Source organism: Oreochromis niloticus, linkage group LG7, assembly GCF_001858045.2.
Source record: "Oreochromis niloticus isolate F11D_XX linkage group LG7, O_niloticus_UMD_NMBU, whole genome shotgun sequence".
Classification (NCBI taxonomy): Eukaryota; Metazoa; Chordata; class Actinopteri; order Cichliformes; family Cichlidae; genus Oreochromis; species Oreochromis niloticus.
In genome coordinates this window covers 35,577,283-35,592,634 of record NC_031972.2, presented here as the reverse complement: position 1 = coordinate 35,592,634, position 15,352 = coordinate 35,577,283, and the positions used below count along the sequence as shown (strand labels likewise).

Genomic DNA, 15,352 nt, shown 5'->3' with positions numbered 1-15,352 from the left:
GCCGATTCTGGTCCCCGGGCCTTATGTTTGACAGCTCTGCTCTAGAGGAGGCTGACACTTTAAAAACATTTAGTGTTGCAGAGTTTTCATTGGACCTATAGGATCGTGGCCACGTCCTGTAATGTAAGCCGAGTTAAGGCAGCAGCACAGTTACACTAACAACAGTGTGAAACTACAGGCTCAACAAACACAGTCACGCAGCAGGTTCACACACACTCAGTATCTGCAGCTGAAGGCAGCGTATCAGGGCTGCAGCTGGACTGTGGTTGGCTCCAGAGAAGAAGAGACAAACACATCTTCTCTTCCTCCTGAATAAATCTCAGACGCAGCAGGAAGCAGCTGCTCGACCTTCTGCACAGTTACACGACTTCTCAGGGTCACAATGTCAGCCAGGGCCGTGCAGAGACGTTTATAGGGGCGGGTGCTCAAAGCTAAAAAGGGGCACATTGAACCAGGCTGAATAACAATAACACACATTCATCAAGAATCTAATATGGGATCGCATCATACTATATCACTGTTGTGAGGCAAAGCAAACGTAGCCTATATTGCTGCTGCTCCTGCTGCTCATAGTGCTGGAGGGCAGGGCTGTGTTGATCTGTAGACATTAAAAAGTCCATAGGAGAGATGGTAGCTGACTAAACAAGTGTCATGAGATAATAACAAAATGCAAAGATTCTTCTCCTTCTATTTCCTCATCTCATCTATCACTCTCCACTTGCTGTCCATCTGAGAACAAGGCACAACTTGCTATTGCAATAAACTATAATTTAATTATCCACACTTAACAACTCTTACACTTAATCTATAACAAAATGATGACAGAAAAATGTTATAGAAGCAAAACATTTCAGTTGTGCTTATTATTATTTTTATACTCCAACAACTGGTACATGTGTTAATGTTACCTGTGCTCTTTGTAATCCAGCTGCTGAGGGATTCACTGCCTTTAGTAGCCTCACACAGTTCCTACTGTTTCCTCCTCATGTCCTTACCAGCCATGTCTGGATAATGTTATATCATGAGTAATAATTTAAAAAATCCATATACATAAAACACACACATGCATGCACACACAGTGACATTTTAGACCTTCTTCAGAATACTGTATATACTGTGGGCACAAGTTTGCATCGTGGTGCTGATCCAGAATCCTTCCCTTTATTACTAGAGCTACAATAATAAAGCAATGAGGGAAAAAAAGTAATAAATATGAAATAATGTATTTATGATGATTCCATTTGTTTCACTATCCACACTGTAAAATGTAATATTGTGTTTAATTAAAAATATTAAATAGGCTGAACTCAATTTTTATCAATTTGTTATTAGAACTCAATTTAAATAAGTTACCAGTACTTTTTATGCAAAAACGCTGATAAACTCCATTTATTTGAGTTGTCTTAACTTAGAAAAACTAAGTAAGCTGGAAGTTTTGCTTCTCAGTGCGGAAGGATGAAAGATGTGTTTTGAAAATGCCACGTGACTACCGTCCTCCTCCCTCGCGGATCAGTCCGCATGTTCATGGTGCATTTTTTATGGAATATGTTGAGCAAACCTGGAGAAGCGTCAGCTCAAGATATTATTGTTGTCATTGCTGTGGATCTTTACCTGATACACTGACTTGGTGAGTAAATGTTTACTCTTATTCAAACTGATTTTGTGGCTTCTCTTAGTTTAGCACCAGGTTTAAAATCTTGCTAGCTAGTTAGTGTTAGCCTAGCGTTGCTGCTGCCGCTGGGCTCGTCTTACTTAAAAATTAACACCACAGCCTTAAAAACCTTACATAAAACTATGTGGTGAAATTTTCTGTTGATTGTTTGAAATAAGTGAGATAAGAGCCCAGACAAAATTCTTCGGGAGGTGCAGCCGTTAGGGGTGGGGGTGGGGGGTGGATAACAGAGCTCTCCGAAAACGTGGAAGCACTTTTGCAAATATGTGATATTTTGATAAATTAAGTAGATATTTGAGCATTACACAGCTACATTGTCGCCTGAAAATATCTTAAAAGGTTATTTTGTGACCCAGAAAGGGTAGTCTGGGGAAAAGGAGGATCGCATTTGTCGGCCACGGTTGTCGGAGCCTGTGCGTACTTGTAAGCGCGGCAATGGCGGAGGAGCGCCGCTGAAAAACTTATTACTTTTTCTGGGTCACAAAATAAACTTTTAAGATATTTTCAGGCGAGAATGTAGCTGTGTAAATTTCACATATCTGCTCGATTTATCAAGACATCACATATTTGCAAAAATGCTCCGACGTTTTCGGAGACGTCTTTTTTTTTTTTTCATGCTTTGTGGCAGCTTTAGAACATCTGTGGCATCTATTAATGTCAAATCTAGCCTTTATTTAACATCATAAGCAAACTCTATGTTACAATGGTTGCACAGCCATTAAGGATCAAATCAGTTTCTGAAAAATGTTCTGTTTTTTCTCCCTCTGCTTGCTTCTTACTGTCTTTGAGGCTCGGGACCAGCACTCCTGTTGTTGGACAGAAAGACATCAACTCAGTGGTAAGTATTTTGGTTTTCCAATATATTAGCAACTGTCAGTGACATTTATATTAATCAGGCTGAACTTTAATCATACTTTAGATCAGCCTGTTTTACTTGTTGTTTTATTTGTGCTTTGGTTTGGGGAAGTTGTTTCTTTACTGATCTTTTCCTGTCTTCTGTTGTTAGACTTGAGATATGACTGCACTATGCTGTTGCTGGTGACCACAGTTAATTCTACAAGACATGCTGTGTAAGTAAACAAACAACAACAGTTTGGTCTGCATTTCTTGAAAGATCACATCCCCCAAACTTAGTTTAGAGGGTCTACACTGTATATAGTGAAGTCTGCAAGTTTTCTAACAGCAAAATCTGTTTTGTGCCCAAAATCATTTTGCACATCATTACAATGAAAGTTATTGGTAAATGGCCTGTATTTATATAGCGCTTTTCTGGTCCCTAAGGACCCCAAAGCGCTTTACATATCCAGTCATTCACCCATTCATACACACATTCACACACTGGTGATGGCAAGCTATGTTGTAGCCACAGCCACCCTGGGGCGCACTGACAGAGGGGAGGCCATGTTTGCATAGCCCTTTTTTAAAATGATGCTTTCATGACATTATTGTGTGTTGGGTGGTGGTCAGGGTTATCCAGACTGACAATTTGGGACATTGAATGTCACCTCTCCGGTGGGGAGGGAGCCTGAGATTGTCTAAATTGGAGTCTGTTTTATACCAAATGCAGAAAAAAATGTTTTAAGAAAGCAATTAAGTTCATGTTCCAAAAAATATGATTGTTTGCTTGCAGGACAACAGGAGAGATGAGTCCTCCGTCACAGATGGTGTGGTCAGTGAAGATGGTCGCCTGCAGGTTCAAGCTCATTGCATCTCCAACCCACATCCACTGCCACTGTACTTAAGGGAAGTTAAAGACTTTCTTCTGCACTTACATTTGGATCACCTCGATCCATGACAGTCATTCAGGCAGTAATGCCTGGACTGGAAACAAGCATCCTTAAAATAATACAACATTCCAGCTCATGTGTTGGAATGGAAAACAAATGTGTTGTTTAAATTAGAGACTGCACTTGTGACAGAACAACAAATATTTTATTTTGATTATATAAGTAATGTAAGTACAAAACAAACTTGTGGTAGGCCTAAACTTATTTTCAGAATAATTAAATCTGAGACTTTGTTTCATTGTAAGATTATAACAGTGATGGCAATATAATTGTTTGTTGTTCAGCAGAACAGTGTCCAGTATGTTGGCTGTTATACTTTGTTGTGTTTGAAAATAAAAGTTGGGCTGATTTTAACATCATTACAAAAATTGTTGTTAATTATTTTTTAAAAATATTCATGGTACCACAAATTGTTTTTTCATTTAGTTGAACTTAACATGTTTGTCAGTAGGTAAACAATTAGTATTGTACAGTCAGAAATATCAAGTTATTGTTAATACTGCAAGTCTGCAGTATTATGTCTGTTAGGACAACTAATGTATAAGTTGTCCTAACAGTCATCTTAAGTAAGCTTTACTTAGTTTTTTTGAGGCAACGAGTTTCCATAATTTTTTTGAGTTCTGGGAACTAACAAGGCTGTACAGTGTACTCAAAATGAGTAAGTTGCCCTAACTTGGTCATCTTACGTAAACTTGATCCAATTTTTTTGAGTTCTGGGAACAAATGAGCTTGTACAGAGTACTCAAAGTAAATAAGTTGTCCTAACTTAGTCATTTTTAGCTAAGCTTTACTCAATTTTTTTGAGGCAACGAGTTTCCATAATTTTTTTGAGTTCTGGGAACTAATTAGATTTTACAGTGCACTCTGTGTAGGCAGAAAGCTTATTACATTTTTAAACTGTAGAGATACAATAATTTTGCTGCTGTAAAATCAGCATTTTGTCTTATTTAAAATATAAATCTAATATAATCTGTTTCTTAATGTATGTTCTTTAAAATACAGCGTGTTTTTTAAATATTATAATTATAATAATCCATAATTATGTGGACATGCATATTAGATCGTTTTTAGTGAAATATAATCCCTCCAGAAAGGCAGGAAAAGCTCTGTAACTTACTTTAAAACTAAATATGTTCCCTAAAACGGTGACAGAGCTACACACCCATGACAGCCTTACCCAGTGAGCCAGCAGCTATGACCAGCACTACTTGTGCAGTTAAAAAAAGGACAGGGTCCTTCGAAGGATGCAGCCGACGTTTTGGGACAAAGCTACAAATTACCTCAGACACACAGACTGATGCGACAAAACCAGTAAGTAGGTGTACAGCGTACACTGTAGTGTATAGCACACAGGAGTATTAGCTTATCTGAATTAGCTTATTAGCTTAACTGAAACAAACGAGCGTGCTGTGTGTGTAACAGCGCGACAAACATTACCGGCTACGTGGGCCGGGTCCTTCGAAGACCGAGTGTCGGGGTTTCTGGGTCGTTGACCCAGTATTTTCAGTTCACTTTCACAGTTTCTCTACTGCCGGTTCCACTTCCTGTTTTATTGTGTTAACCTTGGTCTGTGTTCATTATGTTCAGCCCTCTTCCCATTTATCAGTGGTTCTTTATGTTCAGCTGTTCGTTCACTCACCTGTCACCTATCAGTCATTATTCAGCCAGCATATTTAAGTCCTCAGTTCTCTCCTGGTCTTTGTTAGAGTGAATTGTTAATGTTCGTCATTTTTATGCTTGCCATCTCTACATTGTTTAACTGTGGGATGAAAGCAGTTCCACAGTCCCCCTCCCCAGATTCTTGAGTTTTTGGGTGAGGGGCTGTAGGTTTGATTACAGACACATCCTATCTGGAAGGTCTGTTTGATGTAAGCTTCCTGCCCAGCAGGAGGACACACACACACACACACACATATATATACATACAGTGCCTCGTCTTTGTAACCAAGGGGGGTTAAGAGGGGAGGTACGTGTTGTAAACTATTGTGTGAACTGTAACAGTTTGTCAATAAATAGCTGCGAGGGAAGCTGCTCTTTGAAGGACTTTGGGCTGGAGACAGGTTAGGAGCGTGAGCTCCAAGAGCTGGTTCTTGACCAAAGACTTCCCTTGCGCAAGTAATCGATCGAACACTGTTGCCTTGTTTTTCTTTCATGGGAATAAGTCCTGGATACAGCGGGGTCTGAGTTTAGACCCAACATTTATTTGGTCCTCCGAGCCGGATCCTAACACATCGCATTCACCGAGGAGAGGGAGAGGACGCCACCGCAGTCTGCTAGCAGCCATCGTCTGGGACGATTGACGAAAGCCCTGGTACTTTGCTTTGTTCCGGGCCGGACAGTTTGCGCCTGAACTCCCCTCGGGATGGATGGCGATTGACGGGAACCAGAGACTCTTCCCATGAACGGAAACAACACGAACAGTGAGTACAGAAGGCCTTAGAGAGCGGCTACGTGCCCGTGCGTTAAAGCAGGTACGTGAGTGCGCAAGCTGTGCGTGTAGACGCAAGCTGCCTGGTTTCTCCGCCAGTGTTTTTGTTTGTTTTTAATCTTTTTTGATTTATTTAAGGAGGGTTAAGTCGGTTTCTCCACCGAAGGAGGTTTAAAGAGGTTTCTCCACCGAATTGAAGGAGGGTAAGGACGGTTTCTCCACCGAAAGGAGGATAGAGCTCTATAAAGATAAAAAAAAGGTTCTCCGCAGTTAAGGGCGTTGAGTGTATGGTTTCTCCACCAATGGTAAGGAGGAAAGAGCTCGCCGCGGTAAGGGGGATTATAGGCCTAAAAAGAGTGTGAATGAGCGTATATGTGTGTGAGTGCCAGTAAAGTGAACGCAGCAGCACAGAAGGAAACCTAAGTGGTGTTAACGGATTTCGGTGACCTGTTATGTACATGTAGCCTGGGTTTTGGTGTAAGTCGCGTTGCCTGCTGCAAACTTAAAAGAAGTCGGCCTTGAAAGAGGATGAAATACACTGCAAAGTTTTTATTGGGCAGCACGTGGTGTGTGGATCGTTGAAGAATGAAGTGAAATTGTGCGCTAAGCAGAAGTGAGTGTGAGCGTGTCTGACGGCGCGGTGTGTGTGAAAAGGTATCCAGCTGGGGCAGACGTGATTCTGCAGGTCACCTGCCCAGCGGACAAAGAAATAAAATAGTTGTGTGGTGAATGATAGCACGAAGAGTGTTTGGTGTTTCTCAGCCTGAAACAGCTGTAACGCTACTTTCTGTTTATGAGAGAGAGAGAGAGAGATGTGTGTTGTTTTAAGCAGTGACGAGAATAATGGAAATGTGATGAGAGATGAACACAAAAACATACAGAAAATGCATCAACCATACTAACCCTACATGCATACATAATAAATGATACTCATGAAGACCAGACAGCATCTTAAGCATGAGATTCTGTTTGTCATCTTGTCCAAGTCACTAGTAAGATGAAAGTGATACATAGACTAGTGGACTGAATATTATAGGAGGACAGATGACTGCATCATAGAGGAAAACAGAATGCTGATGAGGGGTTTTAAATGAGTGAGCTGAGTGAGCTGATTGTGAGTTTCTGGTGTGTGAAGAAGTTTTACCATGGCACACATTTGGATACATGAGAAGAAACTTATTATGTGACGAGACAACAGGGTTATGCTGTATGTTGTGTGTGGCTGATTGGATGAATGTTTGAGATTGATCTAGCTGTTGATTTGTCTTTTGTTACTAAGTTGAGCCTGCCAAATGGGTTGGTACGATTTATCCCCCTGGCATGAAGAACACGTGTCATGACTTAACGAGGCCTTTTTATTTTGATACTTTCACAGTGCACTGAAAGTTTTATTGATAATCTCTGTTTGAGCAGATCTGCACGATTAGAACGGAAGCGCTATACGACACGTCGTCGAGAAAATTGTTGCAAGTGAGTTTCTCCACATTAAAATGGGCTTGGGAGAGAGCCACTTATTTGGGACAATCAGAAAACAAGTCCCTGTCAAAACGGATTCAGCGAGGTAATCCAGTCTAAATTATTTTTCTTTTTTGAAATGACGTCATTGCTGGCAGTAGAAACTTGTTGCGTCACGAGAGCTTCTACTGTCACCAAATAAAAATGGGGAAAAACTGACTGACAAAAGCTGACAAGACTGACTGACTTAACACCATTGTGTGAAGTTAACCCCCACCTGACAAAGGTGTGGCTGTATCTCTGTGTGTGTCTTCTGTTGCAGGAGCAGAAGGAGATCACAGGAGGAAACTTGGGTCACATGACTATGTGAACTCTGCAGATTTAACCTTTTTAGTTTAAAATTTTCTCTGTCTGTGAATTCACCATAGGTGCGTTATTAACTACTTTGTGTTGCTCACAGAGATTACTGTGAGAAAGAGTGTATACAAATGCGCAGCGCTAACATTAACATTTCTTTTCACAGCAGATGTGATTTGATCATGTGATTTATAGCAGGACACATCTTAATGTGTTTTTCTACCACAGGATTACTGAGATTTTGTGTGAAGAAAACTGTGGTTACAGGCTGTGTGTTGGTGATTAAATTATACCGTGTTGGAGAAAATATGAATGTTACAAGGGAGAAGTGAATACAGTGTGACACTGTGTTTGAAACCAGTGTTACTTCTTTTTACAGCATCTCTGGAATCTGGATGGCCGACGCCTGACCACCAGGATGAACGTGTGTTTGGCTAATGTTTGTTTTTCCTTAAGAATGTTTGTAAAGGATTCAGCACAGACAGACAAGTGACAATTGAACAAATGTGCAGTGGTTACAGAATAGTTGAATATGGGGCTCATTAGCTGGCCACTATTGAGCTCACAGTGATAAAAATGAGTGGTGTGACATTGCTTAAGGAAAGTCACCGATTAAATTGTGGAATAAATTGGGATGATTCATGATTTGGGACAAATTATGATAATAATAGTGATTTAATGACTGGAGAAAACCTGCACATGATATTTGTCTTTTATGCTGAATACCTTATTACTCATATGATCTATAGTCGGTTGAAAATGTGAAGTTTGATGTAACAGATTTGTCTTCCAGGATACAGGCTCTAGGTGGAGCTGAGAGTTAGACAAGCTAAACATTTAATTGCTGACTAATGTTTTTACACAGGGTTACAGGTTGGAGTGAAGCTGCTCCAAGGGACAAACCCTGGAGATTGTTTTAGGGAGACTGTGCAACATTCTTGTACATGTCTCATTAGGGAGTTGACACAAGAGAGGAAGCCATGTGGCGAGAGGAGTGTCATTTTAATTTGCAGATGTCGTGAGATGCCATGACGAGAGAAGTGACTGAGAGGATCGTCCACAAGATGGAAGCTGAGGCCTGGAGAGAGTCTTCAGGAGGATCAGAGATCACCTTCAGCACAGAGAGCTGTGCTACTGGGCTTCCAGGAGATCGTCATGAGGAGACTCTGCACAGCAAAATCTTAAATAAGATGAAAGACTTTCGACGTTGACGTTGAGGAAGACAACTAAGGTGTACGACGTGCTCTGCCTTTAAAATCTTCAGCAACGTTGAACCATGAGAACTTGAGGGAGCGTGCCAAGCTCCAAAAAGTGACGGCGCAGAGGAGGTCCAGCGATGGACTTGTGGTTCTGTGAACAGCACAAATGCCAGGTGACTGTGAAATAACTAACAGCACTTTTTTTTCCACAAGTGAAGCCAGTAACTTACTATCCTAACAGATTAGCTCTAGTTGCTTGTGCTTTACCTCCATGCGTGAGATCAGTATGTGCAGCAGCTTACGCTGTACAATGTTTCAGGAAATAGTTTATTTCACCTTTTTGACACTGTTAGTTCCACACGAGGTAGATGTCTACTACTGCAGACTAAAATTACATTTCTGTCACCTACAAGACGCTTCTCTTTAATGTTACTGTTACTCTCATAACCATACATAACCATAAAGTGATGCACAATTCTGAATCCGTCAAACCTTTTGCCAACGAAAGAAGAGGGCACTTCTCATGAGTGTAGACAGCACGTAGAGAGGAGTGTAAGCCGAGGGATGACTTAATAGATGTGCCACTTGGTGAGGGAAAGGTTTGGTTTGTTGATGGTTGAGTTTTACAACAGTAGAGGGACAGACTAAAACAGGTTTTACTGTAGTAGATAATGGGAAAGTTATCTGTGTAGGACAACTAGCATGTTTCATATTTGCTTGAGCAGCAGAGATGCTAGCTTTAACGGAAGCGTGTAAAGCTGCAGAGAAACAGGATGTGACAATATACACTGATAGCCAGTATGCATTTGCTACATTACATTTCTTTATGATGCAGTGGGCAAGACGAGGTGTGACAGCCTCTACAGGGAAACCTCTAGAAGACGCCAAACTCTTGCAAAATCTGCTGGAGGCAGAGTTATTACCCAGTAGAATTGGTGTTTGCAAATGTGTAGCACACATGTGAGGGAAAGATCCAGTTGCATTAGAGAATGCTTTTGCAGATAAGATCGCGAAAGAAGCAACTTTAGGAGAACATGTTGTTAACGTTTTAGCAGTGCAATGCCAGCAGACATTGGCTATTATGCGGGATGCACTGGTAGACATGCAGGGCCACTCATCTACTGCAGGAAAACAGTTGTGACTTACAGTAGGAGCGAGCTTGCAGGATGGTGTTTGTTATCTGTGTGATAAACCAATACTGCCTTAGACTTTATATAGGACTGCTGCTATTTTGCGCCATGGGCTTTGCCATGTCGCAACAGGAGGGAGATAATGAGTAGTTTATACTTTAAGATTAAATACCCTTAAAAAAATTTTTTTGCAGGTCATGTATGATATGTTGCAAGCACAATTCTCGGGGTAATTTGAGACCTAAGAGAGGGAAATTCCCCAGACCCGGTCACCCATTTTAAGTTATTCACATGGACTTTATAGAGCTGTCCAACTGTAATAACTATAAGTACTGTTTAGTGATAGTGTGTCCTTTTTCAAAGTGGGTAGAAATTGTACAAACTAGAAAAGCAGATGCCATTTCGGTTGCCAAAGCAATATGTAAGAATATCATTTGGAACACGGGATTCCCGAGACCATTTATAGTGATAATGGTCCACATTTTGTAAATGAAGTGATTAGATTAATGGCACAACATTTAGGGATAACACTAAAACATCATTGTTTATATCACCCACAAAGTGCAGGGTTGATAGAAAGAACTAATGGAACAGTAAAGTTAAGACTTAGGAAGAGACACGCAGGACATGGTTAAACTGTATAGAATTAGTTAAGATGTATATGAATGTACATGAGGATTACTCCAACAGAGAATGGTCTGACTCTTTGAGATTATATATGTTAGAGCATTTGGAGTTCTAGTCTTCTGTAGTGATGATAGAAGAGCAGAAGAGAGAGCATATTAGCAGATGAGATGCTTAAAATGTTTAAAAACGAAGAAGTCTTGAGAACAAATGATCTGCCAGATGATTCTGTTCTCTGCAGGAGCAGAGTCTGAAGTCTGGAGATTGGACGTTGACAAGGCCATGGAGAGGAAGTGCTGGTCCAGTCCACGGTGGGAAGGTCCCTATCGGGTGCTGCTGACGACGACCACAGCGGTGAAGATTGCTGAAAGGAGTACTTGGATACATCAAGCGCACTGCAAGAAGGTGACGCACATCCAGGCCAGCTCGGGGTAAGTGGCAGGAAGACCGGGTACAAAGGGGGGGGAAAGCCTCCAGGGCCCCTCGTCTCAATCCGGTGAAGAAACCAACTGAGCCACAGGTACTCATCAGAATGGCTGGGAATGTGCTGTGCGCCTTCTTGTGCCTGTGGACCCAGAGTGGGATGACAGGAAGCGCACTGGGACAGAGCAAACCACACCCAGTACCCGCATGGGGTTCTCAACCAACTACCTGTGGCAGTTTGTGAACACAACCGCTCACATAAAGAACGAGACCAATGGCTATGCTTGTGATGCCACTGGTTACACATTCTTCTGGACTGTGGCCATATAGCATCACTGAGAGTGAGACAGTTTGTTGGTTGCCGTAGCAACACATCCAGGAGTAAACGTACTTGGAACACTGCCAACTTTTCAACTTCTGAACCTGAATGGACGGTTGATTCACCAGTAGCTGGGAAGGTGAACTGCTCTGGTATGACAGATCTGCTAGTCTGACTCCAAGAATCTGACTCGCTGCAGGACATTGAACAGCTAAATGAACTGGAAATAGGCCAGTTGCCTATGTGTATGAAGGGCAATGGATTAGTCCAAGTTGGAGATTTACCATGAAATTTGTGCAACGTCACCTATTCTTTGTGTCCTCTGTGAGAAGGATGCAAACAGAGAAGCCTTTTGTCTACATTTACATCATGAACACTTCTGTAAGCTGGTTGAGGCTTTGAGCCAAGAAGATCAAAACAGCTTGATCCAATTTCCTTTACAAAGCTTTTCCTGTGGTGACAACAGGACAGGAGAAGAGTTGTGAATGCAGATAATACACCAGTTGACTCTAACCCCCACAGGATGCCCACAGTGAGAAGGTTTGGGGGAGTTGATAGGAGTCATAAAGAAGGGTGTTGACCAGGCTACAGCTTTGAAGTTAGCTGAGAGCCACATGGACAAACAATAAAGTCAACTGATGTGTTTGAATGTCTGTGTCTGTATACAGTTGGATTGTAGTGACATTTGATTTTTGAGTTTGTTGATTCTTCTTGTTTGACTGTGACATTCAGTTGTTTACTTGCAGGAATACATAATGAATCGCACGACAGGAGTAGATGCACCACAAGGCTGGAGAGCTTGGTGAATGTCTGGTCCTTGGTGGCATCTTCTTTTGAAAATATTAACTCTTGTTTTTGGACTGTTGACACTTGATTTGCTTATGTATAGGATGCATTTTACCGTGTATAAGATCAATGGGAACTAAGATGATTTCTAATACATTTGTTGATTATGTACCTTTACAACAGTATGAATTGACTGAAATGGATGATATGACAGAAGCCTGTGTATAAATGACGCCTGCGCTGAAATTGTCAAGCAAGAGGTGCATGGCTAAGAACATACTACACAGGAATAATTTGGAGCATAAAAATCACAAAACAGGAGGGAATGTTAGAGTGAATTGTTAATGTTCGTCATTTTTATGCTTGCCATCTCTACATTGTTTAACTGTGGGATGAAAGCAGTTCCACAGTCCCCCTCCCCAGATTCTTGAGTTTTTGGGTGAGGGGCTGTAGGTTTGATTACAGACACATCCTATCTGGAAGGTCTGTTTGATGTAAGCTTCCTGCCCAGCAGGAGGACACACACACACACACACACATATATATACATACAGTGCCTCGTCTTTGTAACCAAGGGGGGTTAAGAGGGGAGGTACGTGTTGTAAACTATTGTGTGAACTGTAACAGTTTGTCAATAAATAGCTGCGAGGGAAGCTGCTCTTTGAAGGACTTTGGGCTGGAGACAGGTTAGGAGCGTGAGCTCCAAGAGCTGGTTCTTGACCAAAGACTTCCCTTGCGCAAGTAATCGATCGAACACTGTTGCCTTGTTTTTCTTTCATGGGAATAAGTCCTGGATACAGCGGGGTCTGAGTTTAGACCCAACAGTCTTTGTCGTGTCATTGATGTTCCTGTGATGTTGTTCCTGTCGCGTGTTCAGTTCAGTAAGCCAGCTAGTCTACCAGTCCATTAAGTTCAGCCAGCCATCCTGTCATCTTTTGTCTCCGTTTCCAATAAACCTCCTCATTCTGGGTTAGGGTTAGTTGTGGGGAGTTGTGGGGAAGCACCTACCGTGGAGATGGAGATGATCTTTTCAAACTGTGTTAAAAGTCATTGTGGTTTTGATTTGACGTATGCAAGTATTATATCTGCTTAATGCATGAAGGGGCGTTGTATTACCCCAACCCTATAAAACCTTTGTTTTGTGCATTGTTTGGGAGATCCACCTCTGATGTTCTGCAGGGTGCATCTCCCACGCATGTGTTCATTAAAATCATCGTTTGACTCCACCTGACAGGGTCAGTGTGTTATTTGGATTCCCTCCTGTATCCCTTCCTTAATTTTTGAATCTTTTTATAATCAGTTGAGCATCTGATTATTTGTGCGGGAGGCTCCACTATCAGCAAATATCTTTTATCTATCAGCCACAACTCTACTAAAACCTCAGCCAGTAATAGGTAGGCCAACTTTTGGACTGTCCAGTTGTCTGTATGACTGCCGCATAGAGACTTATGCGGCAGAGAAACACTTATCAGTGTTTCTCAAACTTTTTACAGTGTGTACCACCTGAGAAAAATGTCAAGCTCTCCCAAGTACCACTATGAAAGCATGAAACTGAAGTAAACTGAGTGCAAAACATGCACTCAGTTTACTTCTTACGCACTATGAGCATCATTTAAATAACCTTTATCAGGTTTGATGGTTTTGTTACAGACTTCTCAAAAAAGTGTTTTGCTTTTCTTTCACAAATGTGGGGGTTGTGTTAAAATGTACAAAACGGTGATGTCATGTTTTGTGACGAGGATCCAGGCACAGAGAGACTTGATGAATTTAAGAATCTTATGATTTAATAAAGAAATTTGCAGACTTGCACAGAGATGGTAAAATTATGATGACTGATAACGGAGATGAAGACAACAGACGATGAGGACAGGGAGGAACAGGGGTTTAAATGCACCAAGGAGACAGTCAGAGGGAACTAAAGCGCCTTGAGGCGACTTTTGTTGTGATTTGGCGCTATATAAATAAAATTGAATTGAATTGAATTGAATTGAATTGAACTCGGGACAACTGGAGACATTTAAGGATGCATGGACTCACAGAGACAGGGAAGAAGTCTCATCGTGACGTGTAAAGTTTATCTTGCCTGGCTGGGCAGCTCTCTGGGTGCTCAGCACCCCCAAAGCTCTGATCCTAGAATCGCCCCTGCTTTTCACTCATATTATACAGTATATACCAGAGGTGTGGACTCGAGTCACATGACTTGGACTCGAGTCAGACTCGAGTCATTAATTTTATGACTTTAGACTTGACTTGAAAAAAGGTTGTAAGACTTGTGACTTGACTTGGACTTTTACACCAGTGACTTGGGACTTGAATTGGACTTGAACCTGTTTACTTGAAAAGACTTGATATTTTACCCAAATCTAAAATTTAACATACATATTATATAAAAAGTGCGGACCATTAATTCACTTTATTCATTCATTCATTCTTACCACACTCCGTATGTATGTGAGCGTGGGCTGTAGCACAGCCAATCAAATTAACCAGATTTGAAAAAAACAAGAACAAAAACGCTCGAGCCAAAAATGCTCCCAAGAGTAATTTCTTCCGGGTACATAAACTACGAAGTAGTCAACAAAAAACGAAATGCAATATGCAAAACATGCAAGAAGAGAATCACAGACGGAGATGGAGCAACTTCCAACTTTGTCCGACATTTGAAATTGCTTTTTTTTTTTTGCTTTTTTTTTGTTGCTACGATGAAATAGCTGACTTAGCTAACTTCATCTTATTAGCAAATGTTCTCCGGGCTACGTTGATGATACTGCTTGGCTTTAACAGGTATGATATGTTTGTCATGCTATTTTAAATCCGGTCCTGCAAGCGCATCCAAGAATAACATGCAACTTGTTAGCTCAGAATTGTCGGTGAATGGTGAGCAGGGTCCGTTTCACAAAGTGGGTTCTGTAGCTGTACTCAGGGAAGAGAGTTTCTGTCCGTCTCCTCCCCATCATTAACCCCGTAGATTTAACCCAGTTTAGACTGACAAATATTTATTTTACCATCACATCACAATTCAAAATCACTGTGTTTAATTTGCAATTAGTGTATGGTCGTGTTTAACTTTTGCATGTCTGAGCCAGGGAAATTTTTTTTTGGTTAGAAAATCTGGCCCACCTTAGTGTGTAATTGAGTAGTCCTGCTATACATGGCCTTTTTCTTCTGTCAT

General features: G+C 41.2%; 1 long non-coding RNA gene across 1 annotated transcript; it reads left to right on the top strand.

Moving 5' to 3' along the window:
• Nucleotides 1–5,162: 5,162 nt before the first annotated feature.
• Nucleotides 5,163–12,798, top strand: LOC109202875 (uncharacterized). The gene is made up of 2 exons (XR_002062851.2): nucleotides 5,163–6,090; nucleotides 8,713–12,798. It is a non-coding gene; the product is annotated as an uncharacterized LOC109202875 (long non-coding RNA).
• The last annotated feature ends 2,554 nt before the right edge of the window (nucleotides 12,799–15,352 follow it).